Source organism: Myxocyprinus asiaticus, chromosome 48 (genome assembly GCF_019703515.2).
Source record: "Myxocyprinus asiaticus isolate MX2 ecotype Aquarium Trade chromosome 48, UBuf_Myxa_2, whole genome shotgun sequence".
In the NCBI taxonomy this organism is placed as follows: domain Eukaryota; kingdom Metazoa; phylum Chordata; class Actinopteri; order Cypriniformes; family Catostomidae; genus Myxocyprinus; species Myxocyprinus asiaticus.
In genome coordinates this window covers 23,848,715-23,865,815 of record NC_059391.1, presented here as the reverse complement: position 1 = coordinate 23,865,815, position 17,101 = coordinate 23,848,715, and the positions used below count along the sequence as shown (strand labels likewise).

The window sequence follows — 17,101 nt, the reverse complement described above, 5'->3', positions numbered from 1 at the left end:
CAGACATGAGTCACTTACGTCAGCAACACTGTGTATAATTTCAGCTTTTCATAGACAACATGTTGGATAAATTAAGTAATTGAGTCTGATCAGATCATGAGTAACAAAACAAAGCGGGCTGTGGTACATGACACACACACCGACCCATAACGTTCATTCATGGCTTAGTGGTGTATGTTTCCTCATTACAAAAGGAACCTGAAACAGATGCTAGTTTGGTGGTAAATAAAGGACATGATTCCTCCCTTGCGGCTTATTATAGTTATTCGACGTCAAGGAATTTCACCTCAAAAGACTGCTATGGGAAAAGGGAGATGTAAAGGTTTTTGTATAGTGATAAACACACTGGAACAAAAGTCACTCACATTGTTGTTGGTTTTTTTACACTGATGTTACATAGGCCTATGCTACACTACCTCTGTGGCTTGACGATGAAGCGGGAAGTTCAGCACTTTTTGTGCAAACTAGGGATGTGCAAAACTAACAATTTTCATAATCGACTAGTCGATTAGTTGTTTGAACGACTAGTCGGTGTTAGGATAATAATGTTTAATTAGGCTCTGTTTTGTTCGCGTAACCCCGATCAGAATTGTACCCTCATGTCATCCCAGATGTGTATGACTTTCTTTCTTCAGCAGAACACAAACGAAGATTTTTAGAAGAATATATCAGCTCTGTAGGTCCATACAATGCAAGTGAATGGTGACCAGAACTCAGAAGGTCCAAAAAGGACATAAAGGCAGCATAAAAGTAATCTATAAGACTCCAGTTGTTAAATCCATTTTTTTTTTATTTTTTAAATATTATCAATTGTTTTTTGTTTCACTTTTAATTAACCTGGCAAGTCAAATAAGAACAAAATTATTATTTACAATAAGAACCTGGCAGGAGGAAAAACAACCACCTGAACACCGAAAGCATACATACAATACATAAAAACATACTATGACACAAAATGAGATAATAAAAAAAAAATACTTATAAGCAAAACTATCTCAAACATTTACAGGAATGATCTAAAACGCTTGAACAGCTGAAACAGATATAGGTATCGACTTTCAGTCATTTCTGCAACTTATTCCAATCATTGGGAGCAGCAAAATTAAAAGCAAAATGACCATAAACAGTTTTTCTTCTCTAGACAATCAGAAGGATTCAATTAGGTTTAGATTTAGGTTTAGAACTTTATTAATCCCCACAGGGCAATTAAAAATAGGGCTACAGCTGTGCTTCAGAGAAAACAGAATATTAATAGTACATAAAAAATTCAATGAAGAATAAGAGTAATAAATAAGTGATATTTACATTGTAAAAGTTATATATATATATATATATATGGTTTGTAGAGCACTTAATTCTATGTAGACGCCACCCTAGGGGTAAGAGCTCAAACTGAGAATGTAGGGGAGGTGTATCATCTCCCATTTTTATCACCTGCTGCTCATAGGACAGTTGGAAGATCTGGTTGAAAATATTGCAACGTGAGCTGTAATGTAACTTGAAGATAATCTGGTGTCAAACCTAACAAGGTTCTGTAATAAATATATACCAGTGGAGTTCTCGGCTAGTGTGTAGTGAAGGGCTAGTTAAAATAGAATATAAATCACGAGTTCTATAAGGGACATTGATAATAAATCTAATAGCAGCAGAACATAAAACGTCTAGATGTTGTGTGCACATCTATACGTCTCCAAATCCAATAAGGGGGGAATAGTTGTCTGAACAAGATGTTTTTTTTTTAGCAGACATAGTAAAAGTAGATCTATTACGTATATAAAACCAAGCCTTCAACTTCGCCTGTAAATTTGTAAGATTAGTAGAAAAAGACAGTGAGCTGTCAAGCCAGATCCCAAGATAGGAGGTAACAGTCTCAGGTTTTATATCAGTAGTAATACTGGACATGAACTATTCCTTCCAAACCACATTGCTTTTGTTTTTGAGCTATTCAAAACAAGATTCAAATCAAAGAAAGCAGGCTGAATGCTTTGAAAACTATCTTAGAGAGAACATAAATCTATATCGTATGAGGATCTCGCTACGCTCTGCAGGATTGTTCGGCTGCCACCTGAACATTTTCACACTCAAATTTAAATGCTCCCTGTTCACACATACAGTGGACTCTTTTAATAAAAATGGTCTCATTTTACAGAGAACCCCTTAAATTTTAAGAAACTATTGCAATAATGTATAACTAACATTGTATAAGTTCACAATTTTATGATAAATATAATTAAACAATATATATATTTCTTAAGTTTAAAAGCATGCCATTTCAGGTCTGTGTCCTCTATTTTCGAGCAAAAAGTCAATTTTTTTTTCCACTGGATGGCAGCAAGTACTAGAAAATATCATTTTTCCTCTATCATCTTCTGTTACATAATACTGATCTGAAATGTAGGTGGTGCTCTAACACATTTTAGCACTCACCCATAGACAAGTCTTTTTTATGTTTTTTTGTTGATGATTTGTTTCTCATACTTTTTCTACCAACCTTCATATTTTGTTCAAAATGGTTTTTGACAAAAAATTTGATTATTCACCCTGGCAAGCTCACAAACAAGTAAACAAGTAATTTCTTTAACTCATTTTAAAATGAACAACCCAAGGTAAGATTTGATATAAAGTTTGAGGCTATTTGGGGCTTACAGATCAGTGGTCAGCACAGAAAAGAGACATTTGCATTTTATGCCTTACTGAAATACAATTTAATTTTGTGATATTTCTTAAAATAATTCAAACTGTGGTATAATGGCAACAAAATAAACTGTACAGTCAACTTCCTGAGAGCTTTCATTTGATATATGACTTTCTATTTAAGTGCTATGCGAAGGACTTTTATATTCATTTTAACATTTCTACAACGTAACCTCTAGGTTGGGCTAATTTGTGACACAAATGTTTTCAGGCCTTATTTTGTGTAACTAAATGCAAAAGTAATGGGGTTCTCTAAAAATGTCAGATTCTAAGCTTTCAAATAATACCACATATGCCCACCTAATGCATCCAGGGACTTCAGTGTTTTAAGTGATAAAATGGCTTGCCATATAGCGCCTCCCCACATGCCCGCTGTTTTAAGAGTTTAAGAGGTTAAGATAGTATCGTCCGTCTAAAGGTGCATATAAGTATTCTCATTATCAACAGCATGAGAACATTATTAATATAGATTGTAAAAAGAGTAGAAGCTAAATCAGAGCCTTGTTAATAGGCAAGGGTTCGGAAAGCCTATGTTATACGTTCATACATTGTACCCTATTAGAGGGATAATTTGTAAACCAGGGCAGAGAGATTGTAGATCAATAAGGTAATAATTGCTAGAACACGCAGTTAAAAGATTTTTCTATTGGCTAAATCATTTAATAAAATATTTGATGCATGTAAATGAACAATTACCAATTATTTAATTCAATCTAAAATTAGGGATTTTTACTGATTATTAAACAGGAAATTATGTTTGGTAAACATTCAAAATATTACTGAAAATGGCCTTTGAAACATGCTAAAGGTAATATAAAATAAAAAAATTACATGTTTTATTAATCCCAATTATGTTCTTCTAAAGTTTAAATTTGCAAAATATAGCGGAAAGTCAAATCTGGTAAATTCTACCATAATCAGTTATGCCTGTAGTACCTGCCCTTAATCTATGAGGATGAAGAGGAGTCACATGAATGATGCATCATTAAAACAAGGCCACCACACTTCATACAAGAGTAGTGTTTATATAAAACCAGAATATATCATTTCACAATCAGTAATTAAAGATTTTGAATGTTGAGGTGATATCAAACAATGTGTGTCAATGCATAAATAACATAAAATCAATACTTTTCATGTGTGCCCTTCACAAACACATGGGGCACTACATTTATTAAGAGGAATAATTGTATAATATATTGGAATGCATGCATAAAATAAATTGGTTGAGTGCATGTAACGGAATGGAACTGTATAAATGCAATATTTGGTCTCTTTGGACAGTGTGAAATGTATGCTGTTTAAATCCATAGTGTATTTGGAGGGGGGGGGGGATCCTTAGATTGCATCACATTGATATATTGCTATAAATCCACAGCTGAGCCCTGCAAGAGAAACTGACTTCCAAATCCAATTATTCTTCAGAATTCCCGTTAGTTCCTCCCTCGTTGCTCCGGATTAAGTCGTACTCAATAGCCAGATCAAATAGCGCTGGGCAGCTGCGCAGACAGAGGCCTGTTTGGGGTCATCTCCTTTAGCCAATATTGCCTCGCTCTCCATCAACTTCTCTGCAAGACTCTTGTCAGCCTGCATTAGGTTCATTACAATCACCACGCATCGATGCCGCAGGTCCTGACTCTCACTGAGCAACAGAGCCTGGAGGATCTGCAGCCAGTGACTCGTCGGCAGAGGAGAAAGAGTAAACGGACACACTAAAAGAGGTGTGGATAAAGAAAATCTAAGGATTTTCTAACTCATTTTGACCAAATAATGTCCATGACTTTTCAAGCAGTTTGGCAGTACTCACTGTTCTGGGAATACACATACAGAGCTCGGGCATCTCTCCAGTCAACACAGCCAGTGTGCCCGATGCTGCCTTCCTCAATCGCTCATCATCTTCTCTGCTGTAGAGCACCAGCAACTTGAGCCGGTCACTGTCTGTAGCTTGATATAGCTTCTGCACCTGATAAATGAAAGAAAGACAAAATTACTTAACTCATGTAATACCACAGAATATGTTTTTGGTTCAACACTTAAAAAAACCTTCACAATGAAGTGTGCTGTAACATACCTCAGTGCTACACATACATTCTGTGGCTGCAGCACGAACCATATCGTGCTCCTAAAACATGTAGCCCTCTATTTTAGACACTGCTTTCTCCTTGATGATCTTCTGCCTGTAAGATTGAAAGGGAGGTTGAATAAGTGGCTTTCCAGTTCTTCTTGTTCATAGTATCAGAGTTGTAATGTTACAATACGGCTAAACCAGTTCCAACATAGACCTAAATACATACAGTATAACAGAACCCTGGTATTGTTTGACAGCGTTGTTTATAAGCAGCACCACAAACAACATTCCAGGTTATGTGCCAGACCAATAATAACTAGATTTTTCTACTGACTCCCAGTTACATTAAAACAGTGTGAAAATTCAGAGTACGATAGTAAACAGAGGAATTAGTAGCTGACCTGAGTCTCTCACTGATGCCAGCCAGGTTGGTAAATGCCACCAGAGCCTCAAAGTTCTGCAGCATTGTACAGTCAAGTGCCAACAGACTAACCAGCAGTCTTACCACCTCATACACCTACACACGCAGATAATAATTTCATAAATAGCAAAAACTTTCCATTTTCCATTTAGAAATCTAGGTATACAAATGCATTAGGAAATAAAAAAAGTAATTTATTAATATTAATAAAAATTACCAATAACAATAATAATAAAACTAAAACAACAACAATCTAATTAATATAAATGTATATAAGTAATATAAAAATATATAATAAAAATAAAATATACAATATTTTAAATGTAATAAATATAACCAATAATAATAATAATTACAATAACAACCAAATTAATATTTGATAAAAAAATGATTATCTAATTAATATTAAAACCAATATATATAACCAATAATAACATTAATAACAACAGCAATATTAGTAATATTTGTTATTATCCAATAAAAAAATAAATGATAAAATATAAATCTATAATATTATAAATATAATAAAAATAACCATTATTATTACAATAACAACAGCAATATTAATAATATTTTTTATTATTTAATATAAAATATATATAAGTAATTAAATATATATATATATATATAAAAGTAAGTAATACTTATATTAACAATAACAACAATTAAAATTACTAATTCATATAAAAAAAAGTAATAACAACAACAATAATTATTATTATCTAATTAATATAATACAATTGTTTTTTGTTTGTTTTTTCAATTGAACTCTATAAAGTGTGAGAGAGGCTGAACACGGTGTTGTCTCATCCTCTCACCTGGGAAGGCGATCTCAGGATTGGAGGTGATGGTGATCTTGGCCAGAACTTGTGCTGCTTTTATTTTGCCCATATCTGTGCTTTCAGAAACTAGTGGTAACAAGACCTGCGTTGGACAGAAAAATTATCATTCATTCATCAAAAGAATAATGCTAAACATCCTCATTGTGGGGCCATATTACATAAACGTCCTATCTTAAACCGAGTGCACGCTGTACGATTTTTACGATCCTTTACGATTGTTGCTTTTCAGACTATACAATATGATCCCAGTTAGATTTCGGGTGAAAGCCATGGCACACTGTGTGACATAATGTCAGACGGAACCATGCACATTGTAGCCAAGACTTTGGTCCCCAACATCCAGATTGACAGCACTGACTGGGTGTTACATTATCTGGCCATTGTAGGAGCAGTCACACTATGGCAACAACAACGCAAAATTCCTGAAACTTCCAGAACTTCGGAGGGTAAGATTCATTGCAAATCTTCCGTCAGTGAACATGTCACACTAAGCCATCAACGACTGCTAATTTTTCCTTCAAACGAAAAATAATTTACAATTCCCCCAAAAAATGTCAGAAGGTAAAATCATGGCCAAAATCGTACAGTGTAAAAACTATGCAATAAAGTTTGTGATGGGGTGCAAGCAGGAAGCGGGAGATGGTGACATTCAACTCAAAAGGTCATTTATTTTTCAACTCAACAAAACTTGCTTTTCAGCAGAGTGTCAGTGGGTTGCTCTCTCCCCTCACTGCCTTCTGGCTTGCTCTTAAAACCCATCTCCACTATCACTGCAATGACAAACAGACGTTAAAGATAATTAATGCCGGGGCCTGGGTAGCTCAGTGGTAAAATACGCTGGCTACCACCCCTGGAGTTCGCTAGTTCGAATCCCAGGGCGTGCTGAGTGACTCCAGCCAGGTCTCGTAAGCAACCAAATTGGCCCGGTTGCTAGGGAGGGTAGAGTCACATGGGGTAACCTCCTCGTGGTCTCTATAATGTGGTTTGTTCTCGGTGGGGTGCGTGGTGAATTGAGTGTGAAGCCTCCACACGCGCTATGTCTCCGTGGCAACGCGCTCAACAAGCCACGTGATAAGATGCGTGGGTTGACTGTCTCAGACGCGGAGGCAACTGGGATTCGTCCTCCGCCACCCGGACTGAGGCGAATCACTATGCGATCACTAGAGCGCAGTGGGAATTGGGCATTCCAAATTGGGAGAAAAAGGGGAAAACCCCCCCACAAAAAAAGACAATTAATGCCAGGTGATGATCCTTACCTTTCTCATCTCCTGATCTCGCTCTCCCTCTGATCATGCCCCCACCACCACAAACGACTTTAAGTTTTAAGTTAAGATCTTACAAGTTCAATGTTCTATATGAGATCTTTACTGAAGTCGCAAAGTTCACTAATAAACAGGATTGGATTTAAAAAAAGAAACCATTCAGGCTGAACGTGTTCTTGTTCTAAACAAAGCAAGATGCAGCACAACGAATGAAACGGAACGCTGGTGTCTCGAGACACTTTTATAAAAGTTGACGTTCTTTTTAACTTGACATGTCGTCTAAAAAAGTGATGCTCCTTTTCAAGATGCTGAAAAAAAACGAGACACGCCGCAACGGCCAAAAACTTCCGTCAAACACGTTTACATAGAAAAAAAAACTGAAAAACAGTGCACATGCAAGCAAAAACACATTTGGTGTAAACTTCCCCATCTGATGTTTCTGTAATACAGCCCCTGGTCCTCGAAGGTTCTACACTGGAGATATATGACTTACCTTTCCTCCTCCATGTGCTTCAACTAAACCCCTGTCCTCCTGTCTCACCACCTGCACTAACATCACCCTGTCAGTAAGAGTAAGAAAGATGTAACTTTTTTTATCTGAAAAAGTAGCACCACTCTCTTGGACAAAGAATGATCCATTTCGTACACTAAAATCAAAGGAGCTCCCTTAACAAAGAAAATTAATTCAATGCTTCAGCCATGCCAGCAGTGTGAAACAACTAAAACTGGAGCACAAATTCATTACTTTCACAGTAGCAGCCTTTGAAATTGCCAAAACTTTCCAAATCTGACCCTCTGAAATCTTCATATGGTGTACAGTTTTAGTGATTGAGGTCCACTGAGAACTGAATTTCCCTAGTATTGATCAAACATGACTGAACCAATAAGACCACACAGTCTGGTAGAGGTAATTTAAGCAGACCTGGCAATGCACTCTCTGCAGGCTTCCGTGAGGGCAGGACTCTCCTGTTTGACCAGTGTTGATCTGATGGCAAATAACACGGATTTATCCTCAGACTGCAAAGATTCAGTAAGAACAATAACGTTCATTTGTATCTCAAAGCATTGCTCAATAGTTTGGAAAAGTACACCAATTAAAAGTTGTAAATGGTACCTTTGCCAACTCAAACATGGCCTGAAGGGCTTTTCTGTCCTCCACCAGGTCCTCATTCATATCTGCATCTAGCGTGAGGTAGGCCAGACCCTCTATGGCCCAGCGGCGTGATGTTGGTGGCAGAGCTTCATTGCAAAGCCACCTGGGAGAAAAAGACACAGTATACCGGAGCTGATGGCCACCTGCAAATGCACCTTGGCATTTAAATATCATTCTATGCCTCTAATGAGGTCTGGTTTAGATATGCACACATGCAAAAATTGCTTTTGCTGCAGCTGCAACATGAAATGGGTCACCATAAGAGTAGATATTGTTACCGATACTGCATGTGAATAGCATTCGGTGTGGAAAGGACTAGAATGTTTGGAGTGGATTTTAATGCATTTCTAGCTACTATGCTTCTGCATTGTCCAAATGTGTGTGTCTATTTGATAGTACATCTGTTACACCTGTTTGAAATTTATGTGCAAAACTCAAAACATACTTCCTGCACTGCTTGGCGAGTTTGAGCGTTGAACCTTCGGCAAACTGCTTCATGCTGTAATCGGTGCCTCCAGCAGAGCCAAGTTTGCACAACCCCTACAAAACACAAATGAGATTTGAATAATACTACACTTGATGAACAAAATACAGAAATCGGCACACAAAAACTGCACAGTTCCTGGCGTTTTAAAGGGATAGCGCTATCACCCAAAAAAATGTATTCATTATTTACTCACCCTGATTTCCTCATTGTTCCAAACCTGTATGACTTTGTTTCCTCCGTGGAACACAAAATGAGATTACAGGCAGAATATTAACCTTAGTCCCCATTCACATTCACTGCATCTTTTTTTCATAAATGAAAGTGAACGGTCACTGAGACTGTAAGTCCCTAACATCTCCTTTTGTGTTCCACCGAAGAAAGTAATATGGTTTTGGAACAGCATGAGGGTGATTAAATGATGACAGAATTTTCATTGTTGGGTGAACTGTTTCTTTAAAATGTAGCAGTTTAAAATACTCACCACCAGTGCTCGCACACGTATTCGGTCGTTTTCGCTTTTCTTTTATAGGTCTTTGAGCAAAGCCACACCACTGGCTGTGATGAACGAAGCTCTCTTTGCTTTACCGGCAGCGTGAATGAGTGCTTCTACTGCCACCTGCTGGTGAGTGATGTTTTCAGAGGCGCAAAGTGAGATGACCGCTTCCATGATACCGCTCAGCTCCAGGGTTCGATTCCGCACATAACTGGGACCCTGCAGAAGGACTGACACGGTCTGTATGGCACGCAGTTTACTCTCCATGCCAGAGCTGCCAAAGTGATGCCTGCATACAGAGTGTAAATGGAGGGTGAAAAGAAGCACAAAACAAGAACATTTTAACTTTTTGCCACCATGCAAAAAAAAAAAAAAGATTTATGGGGTGAATCTCACAAATAAATGTCCAGGTCATAATACACCCCAAAATCTAAATGAAGAAAAATAGGAAATGTTATTTAGCATTAAGAAAATAATAACTATTTAGATTTTTTTGGATCGTGACATTATTTTCATGACAATTAAATATAATTTCCCTCTCTCATTCTCTCTCATTACGGTAATGTGAAAAAATAATACAGTGATGAAAATAATTATCCTTGGACACTATTGTTTTCATTTATTTCTTCTACTTTTTAATTCGATTCATTTGGAATGCCCAATTCCCACTACTTAGTATGTCCTCATGGTGGTGCGGTTATTCACCTCAATCCAGGTGGCGGAGGACAAGTCTCAGTTGCCTCCGCTTCTGAGACAGTCAAATCCGCAGTCAATCACTGTGCATGACACCACAGAGACTCACAGCATTTGGAGGCTCATGCTACTCTCCACGATCCACACACAACTTACCACGCGCCCCATTGAGAGCGAGAACCACTAATCGTGACCACGAGGAGGTTACCCCATGTAACTCTACCCTCCCTAGCAACCGGGCCAATTTGGTTGCTTAGGAGACCTGGCTGGAGTCACTCAGCACACCCTGGATTCGAACTCGCGACTCCAGGGGTGGTAGTCAGCGTCAATACTCGCTGAGCTACCCAGGCCCCCAATTAGGTTTTTTCTTGATTTCTTGAATATAATATTACAAATAAATCTTAATGTTCCTAAACTTTTGGGGTGAAATATGACTCAAATATTTCATGACAGTTTTAGTGATTCACCCTCATAATGCCTACATACATGCCTATGTGAGACATCACTTACTGGACATATTCCTCACAGAGCTTGCTGAAGTTCTCTCTCTCTTTTTCACTCTTCAGGTCTCCGTAAAGTTTATTGAGAAGAATGGAGCAGCTCATAGGAGGGTTGTCTGTGAGCGGCGGCCCATCTCTGAACTCAGGAACAGTTCCTGCCACTTCTAGAATCTTTTTCAGCCCTACAAAGAAAGAAAAACGTAAATTGTCACTCAAGATGTGGCGTTATCAGAAATACACCTAGTAGTGCCGAAGCACAACTGACGTAATAAAAAACACACCAATGTTCCTCTGCAAGTAACTTGCAATTAGGGATGCACAATATATCGGCGGCCATATCGGTATTGCCCTAAATGTGAATTTTAAAGTTATCGGTCCGATAGATGTTTCTTGCAGGTTCCTTGTTTTCTGCAACTGAAGTTGCTTTAAATTAAAAGTAATAATCCACTTTACATGATTTCATTAGAAGTGCTCTGGATGTGGCTTTATAAGGTGAGCCTTTTGTTTTTGTAATCAGACACACAAAATGTAGATTTATATGCAAATATATTGGTTATCAGCCTCCAAATACACTGAATTATCGGTTATCGTATTGGCCAGAATTTCCATATTGGTGCATCCCTACTTGCAATTTTATGTTTCAACCACAGATGTCAATAGAGAGCCCAGAATTCCGTGGTGTTCCTCTATGTGAATTAACTACTGGTCAGTCAGAACAGGTCAAAATTACCTTGGTCAATAACCCACAGGGTGAGCGAGTTGTCAGGGTTTTTCAAAGATTTTCGTGGCACCTGTTTGACCAGCAGTAATAGCACTGTCACGTCCGGATCCAGACACACTTGTTGCAGGTAGCATGTCAATGAGATGTCGTAGCATGGAACACAGCTCACGGGAGGGTTCTGCAACCCATAAAAACAAACAAATGTTTCTCAAAATTGCAAGCATGTCTTTTGTTTTATATGTATGACTCCTTGAGACAGTCAAAGGAGAAATTCTAACAATATTAATATAATATCTGCTGGTCTTTTGCATATATTATTACAGTTTTTTAAAGACTCTTTATGAAGGTTTGGAGATTGGAAAAAATATTAGGCTAGCTAGAACATAGTAAAAAATATTTCACAGATCACCGGAATACTCAGTTCTGATTGGCCTGCATGTGACAAAGAAAACCTAAACTCCTATATAGTTGTGCTACTACTCCGCAGTCTCTTTCTTCTCATACAATAAAATCATTTAAACATTTATTTATTATTTGGTAAGTTCTCATGTGATAAGCGGGATAATCTTAATTTAATGACTTTTGGCTAGATTACAAAATGCTCACTGAAAATATGTTTAATATGCATAAGCCGACCCACGTGGAATCAGAAACTCAGCAGAAAGCTCTGCAGAATTTCAATCTCCCATGCATTATATGTTCATTTAGCTACCAATAAGAGTTCAGTAACCTCAGCTCCATTTAACACACTTTATTTATCCTATTTAACACATTAGATTCCATAATCATAGGTGATCAAAATAATAAGTGCTCTAAACTACTCAGCTAAACTTGTCAATGTATGAGAGGTCTTGAGCTAGAATCTGAAGATTCATTGACAGCTTGATGTTGATGAGAAGTTCATCACCCTTGATTGGTGTCCGGTACACAGGCCAACCAGAGTTCTGAGAGCCGAGAGAACCAGTTCCTCCTCCTGAGACTCCAGGAGCTTCTGAAGGAGTTTGATTCCATCATTCCTAAAGATCTGCTCGGCACCAGCATCCTCCCGTGAGAGCACCACCAGATTCTGAGCAGTCTGAGTGAAGCACAACAAAGAAAGAGTCTCAAAGACTTCATCTAAAAACACACCGTTCTAGAAAGTTTAAAGGGATAGTTCACCCAAAAGTGAAAATTCTCTCACCATTTCCTCACACTCATGCCATCTGAGATGTGTATGACTTTCTTTATTCTGCAGAAAACAAATGAAGATTTGAGAAGAATATCTCAGCTATGTTGGTCCATACAATGCATGTAAACAGTGACCAAAACTAAAACGCTATAAAGCACATAAAGACAACATAAAAGTAATCCATAAAACTCCAGTTTAATCCATGTCCTCTGATGCTATCCAATCGAATTTGGGTGAGAACAGACCTAAATACAACTCGATTACTCTTCCTAGTGCATGATGCAAGCGCAAAGCGCTAGATAGCTCTAGGAAGAGTAACCGAGCTTGAAATCATAATCGCCAAAGAGACTGATGATGTCAAGATTTATAGTGAAAAAGGAGTTATATTTTGGTCTGTTTCCACTCAAAACTGATTGGATCATTTAAAAAGATATGGATTAAAAAACTGGGTTTTATGGATTACTTTTTTGCTGCCTTTATGTGCTTTTCAGAGCATTCAAGTTTTGGTCACCATTCACTTGCATTAAATGAACCTACAGAGCTGAGAAATTCTTCTAAAAAATCTTCATTTGTGTTCTGCTGAAGAAAGAAAGTCAAACGCATCTGGGATGGCATGAGGATGTGTAAATGATGAGAGAATTTTCATTTTTAGCCGAACTATTCCTTTAAAGTCTTTAAGGGCTGTCTTACCCACCTTCTGTCTGTCTGAAGTCTGCGCTATCAAATTTGTTGAATTTTTTAAAGCTTTTTGCACATCACCAGCTTTAAAATTACTGTTCCCTTGCTCTCTTAACGCAGAGGAGTCCTGGGTCATCTAAACGTCCGTATAAACACAGTTAGCTATTGCTCATTAGGGTCCATGCATACAATGCACAACAAACTGTACTTCTGACAGCCTGAGTGACTTAACTTGAAAATATAATAGAATATTGACACTTGACTGGGACTGGTGGAAATTGTGGGTACTGTTATGCAACATAAAAGTTTCTAAATACAATAAGAGACAGCGCATCATATAGAAAATAGTGTTGGAACTGATTGATATAAAAAATATGTGAAATGCATTTGCTAAAGAAACACATTGTATTGTTTACAATGTTTGCAATATAATATACAGGCACTGTAACAGCAGATGTTTCCATTGCTATAACAGAATGCTGATCAGACCTCACCTTTCTCTGCGTCTTTGTTGTCGCTTTTCAGATCAACTCTTCAGCAAAGCGACCCAGTTTTTCGATAAAGACTGAACTCTGGTTTTACTTCTCTATAAAACGCTTTAAATGTATCCAGGGCTTCGTATGTGTGTTCTGCCCTTTGCGCTTCCTGTTGTGGTGAGCGATGATGACGCAGAGGAATCTTACTGGGCGAACGTAGCGTAATTAATATTCATGAACAAAGCCTTCGCCACTTTTGGATTCGAAGCTCCGCCTCTTTTGTTCACGGGCGTCTTTGACAACTCAAGTCCAGCAAGAGCCAGCTTTTCGCTTCTCTTGGCAGGGACCAGTTATTTAGGATTCAGCTGAAAAGATATGGGAAATTAACATGAACATATGAATATTTCTATTCTTACTTATCTAAGAGAATATTTAAAAAAAAAATGTTTTACATTTTTTTATTGTGGTCTTGGCTTTTGTAGGGACTATTTACTATTTGGAAATGTAGTATTTTAAAAAGTATCTTAAGTATCTTATTATATATATAACTCTTAAATTACACAGTTCAAGATAAAAAAGATATATATATATATATATATATATATATATATATATATATATATATATATATATATATATATATATATATTATATGAAATTTATATATTATTTATAAATTGATATGAAATTTTTAAATTATATATTATTTATATATTTTTTATATCATATATATATATATATTAAGTTGCTTTGGATAAAAGCGTCTGCATCTGCTAAATGAATAAATGTAAATACCAATGCCAATTTCTCTTCAAAAACAAAAATTTAAAGTGTTTATGTATAAATAAATTATTAAATTAACAAGCAAGCAAACAAATAATCAAACAAACAAATAAATACATACATAAATAAATAACAGCTTTTAAAATTATCATTCATACCCAAATTTACCATTTGCTGACATAACATTTTTTGCAATAGGTTACCATTTGGCCCAAAGGCCTTCTTCAGGACAATTGATATCTTATATTTACAGCTTGATGAGGGATTACCGTGCCTCTTATTTTACTTCTGTTGCCCAAGAATAAATAATTTACTCCGTTTCAACAGTTTTAGTTTTCTGTAACACTTTACAAGAAGATTCTATAACATGAACAAACAATGAGCAATATTTGTTTTTACAGCATTTATTAACCTTTGTTAATTAATTAATGCTGTATAAATATTATCTATTGTTAGTTCATGTTAACTAATGTTGTTAACTACTGTTAACAAATGGAACCTTCTCGTAAAGCGTTACGAAGTTTTCATTTGACTAAAATTGGGCTAAATTGAGAAAATTGACTCTAAGTTATTTGCTAATTGTCTAGAGTGATTTTATTGAGTAAATCTCACACGTCTGTCATGTTTATTTATTTGTCTCCTTGTTACGTTTTTTTACAACGTAAAATCGAAACCAATCAGAGGCCAGTGCGCCTCAGCCCTCAAAAAACTCAATTCCCCACAATGCTGTGCTCCATTCTCAAGCAAGCTCGCGCACAAGATAACAGACGTTTCTCGGGAGGGAATAACAGGTACATTTTTGACTGTTTTCGCCTTTAAAACCCCGTGTCACAAGCAGGTCACACGTTGCAAAATGATAGAAAGTGCAGTATAATGTTTTTAAACCCAAGAAATGTGTTTCTCGGAGCTTGATCGCGTCGGAGGGGTCGGGGTTGGGGTTGTACTGAAGAACAGACCAGACCCGACCCAATGTATTTAGATGCTGCACGCATACACTATGCTATTTTACATGCAGATCTAGCAGATAAACTCTTATTTATGTCTGTTTTTGACTGGGAATCTCAGTAACACTTGAATATAGCAGATCTAAACTGGTAACCTGAATGCATGTGCGGAAATTGGCTATGCCTTGCAATGGACATCAATGCACTTGCCTATTGCAATAAGCTGGTTGGAGATCGCACGCTGGTTTTAATGATTAGCTATGTGCAGAAAGGATCATCTGGTCTGATCAGTGTTGATAACCTTCCTGCAGAAAAACAAAGGCAATTATTTTCATCCATATTGCTGGAAAGCATACGAAGAGTGCTGCAGTAATGTTGAGATGTTGGACTGAAGGACTTTGGGACTTTTTGCAAAGATCAGACTGCTGTAGTTTTTACATATTGATCATTTCCCTTGAGATCCAAGTACTAATTTTGCATATCTATGCTGTTTAAAGATGTTTTCTCAAAAGTGATTGTTGTGATCCAATCAATAGCTGCATCTAAGAGGTGCCGTGAAATAAAATCTGTGAACTGCATATATGTCCATCTTAATTGTTTTAATTACATTTTATTAGCCACTTTTTGCTGTGTAAATGTAATGTGTGTTGTCTTAATTCATTGTTGTTGATTGCTGCCATTGTTTTGATTGTACACTTAAACTGCATGTGATTGGTGCATTCTACCTTTGTTTGGGAAAAGAGTCAAAGTCCTCTGAACATGAAGTGCATTTGTTTTCACAGGTGCTCGACTCTTCGTTTCTGATGTTTGATGTGGAAGGCGGAGCTTGAGACTATGAAACACAGAAGAACGACCTTCAAACCAAGCCTATTCATGTAAAATCCTCTAAGATGAGGTTCATTCGAGAGCTGTTTTAGATGTATCTCTTTCTTTGTAGCCTTCTCAGTTTATGTAGCCTTGCTGATCGTGTAACCTTTCCATTTTGGGTGTGAGATCAGTTGAGCTATTTACCACTGCTAGAGTAAAGGCCTAATCCCAAATCATTCTGGAGTACGCTAAGACACTGCCTGACTCGGATCTGACGGGATTAACATCATATTAGATTTGTGAGACAAGAGAGGACGAACACCTGCTCGATTTTGCACGCAAATCCAGGCCACTCTGCTCTGGGGTTTGCTTTTTGGATTTCGTGTGCGAGACTTTCCACTGTCGAATTTGGCACAATTTGTGCACTTCCCAGAATTGCCTCTTGTTTATAAACCAAACTCATTTAGAATCGAGATTCGTTGTCCTTGAGTGCAAAAAGGGACAGTGCTCCTGTTTGGCCCCCAAATATTAACACTTAAGACTTCATTTTTGATGTTTGATACATTATTACATAAAAAGTATAGTGGAGGAGCAAGTGAAAAAGCTAATCTTTATCGCCAGTGTCCAAGAGCTGGATAAAAAATAAAAACATTTAAGAAAGAGGACACATACTGTGCCAAGTTGTTTTTTCCCCCACTCTGGTTCTTTTTTTGCTCGGTGAAAACTGCGATGGCTCCTTGGCTAACTCAGACTGGAGCAACCACTGCTGTGTGAAGGACTATGCTCAACCCTGTGAGTAAGAAACAGCCATACACACACACACACACACACACACACATAGACAGACTATGCCAGGGGGACAGTGGATTCCCTGTCAGGGCTCCCTCTGTTTAGAACCTGTGTTCTTCTTT

At 37.2% G+C, this 17,101-nt stretch overlaps 1 protein-coding gene and 1 pseudogene across 3 annotated transcripts in view; one reads left to right on the top strand and one right to left on the bottom strand.

The window, feature by feature from the left end:
* Positions 1-784: 784 nt before the first annotated feature.
* On the bottom strand, positions 785-13,837 carry LOC127437699 (protein unc-45 homolog A-like; annotated as a pseudogene).
* A 1,339-nt stretch (positions 13,838-15,176) lies between these two features.
* The window catches only part of LOC127437632 (alpha-mannosidase 2x-like), a 36,887-nt gene continuing 34,962 nt past the window's right edge, over positions 15,177-17,101 (top strand). For all 3 annotated transcript variants that reach the window (XM_051692670.1, XM_051692669.1, XM_051692668.1), the window contains exons 1-2: positions 15,177-15,230; positions 16,166-16,982. The gene's annotated coding sequence lies outside the window, so the exon portion shown is untranslated. The remainder of the gene's footprint in view (positions 15,231-16,165; positions 16,983-17,101) is intronic.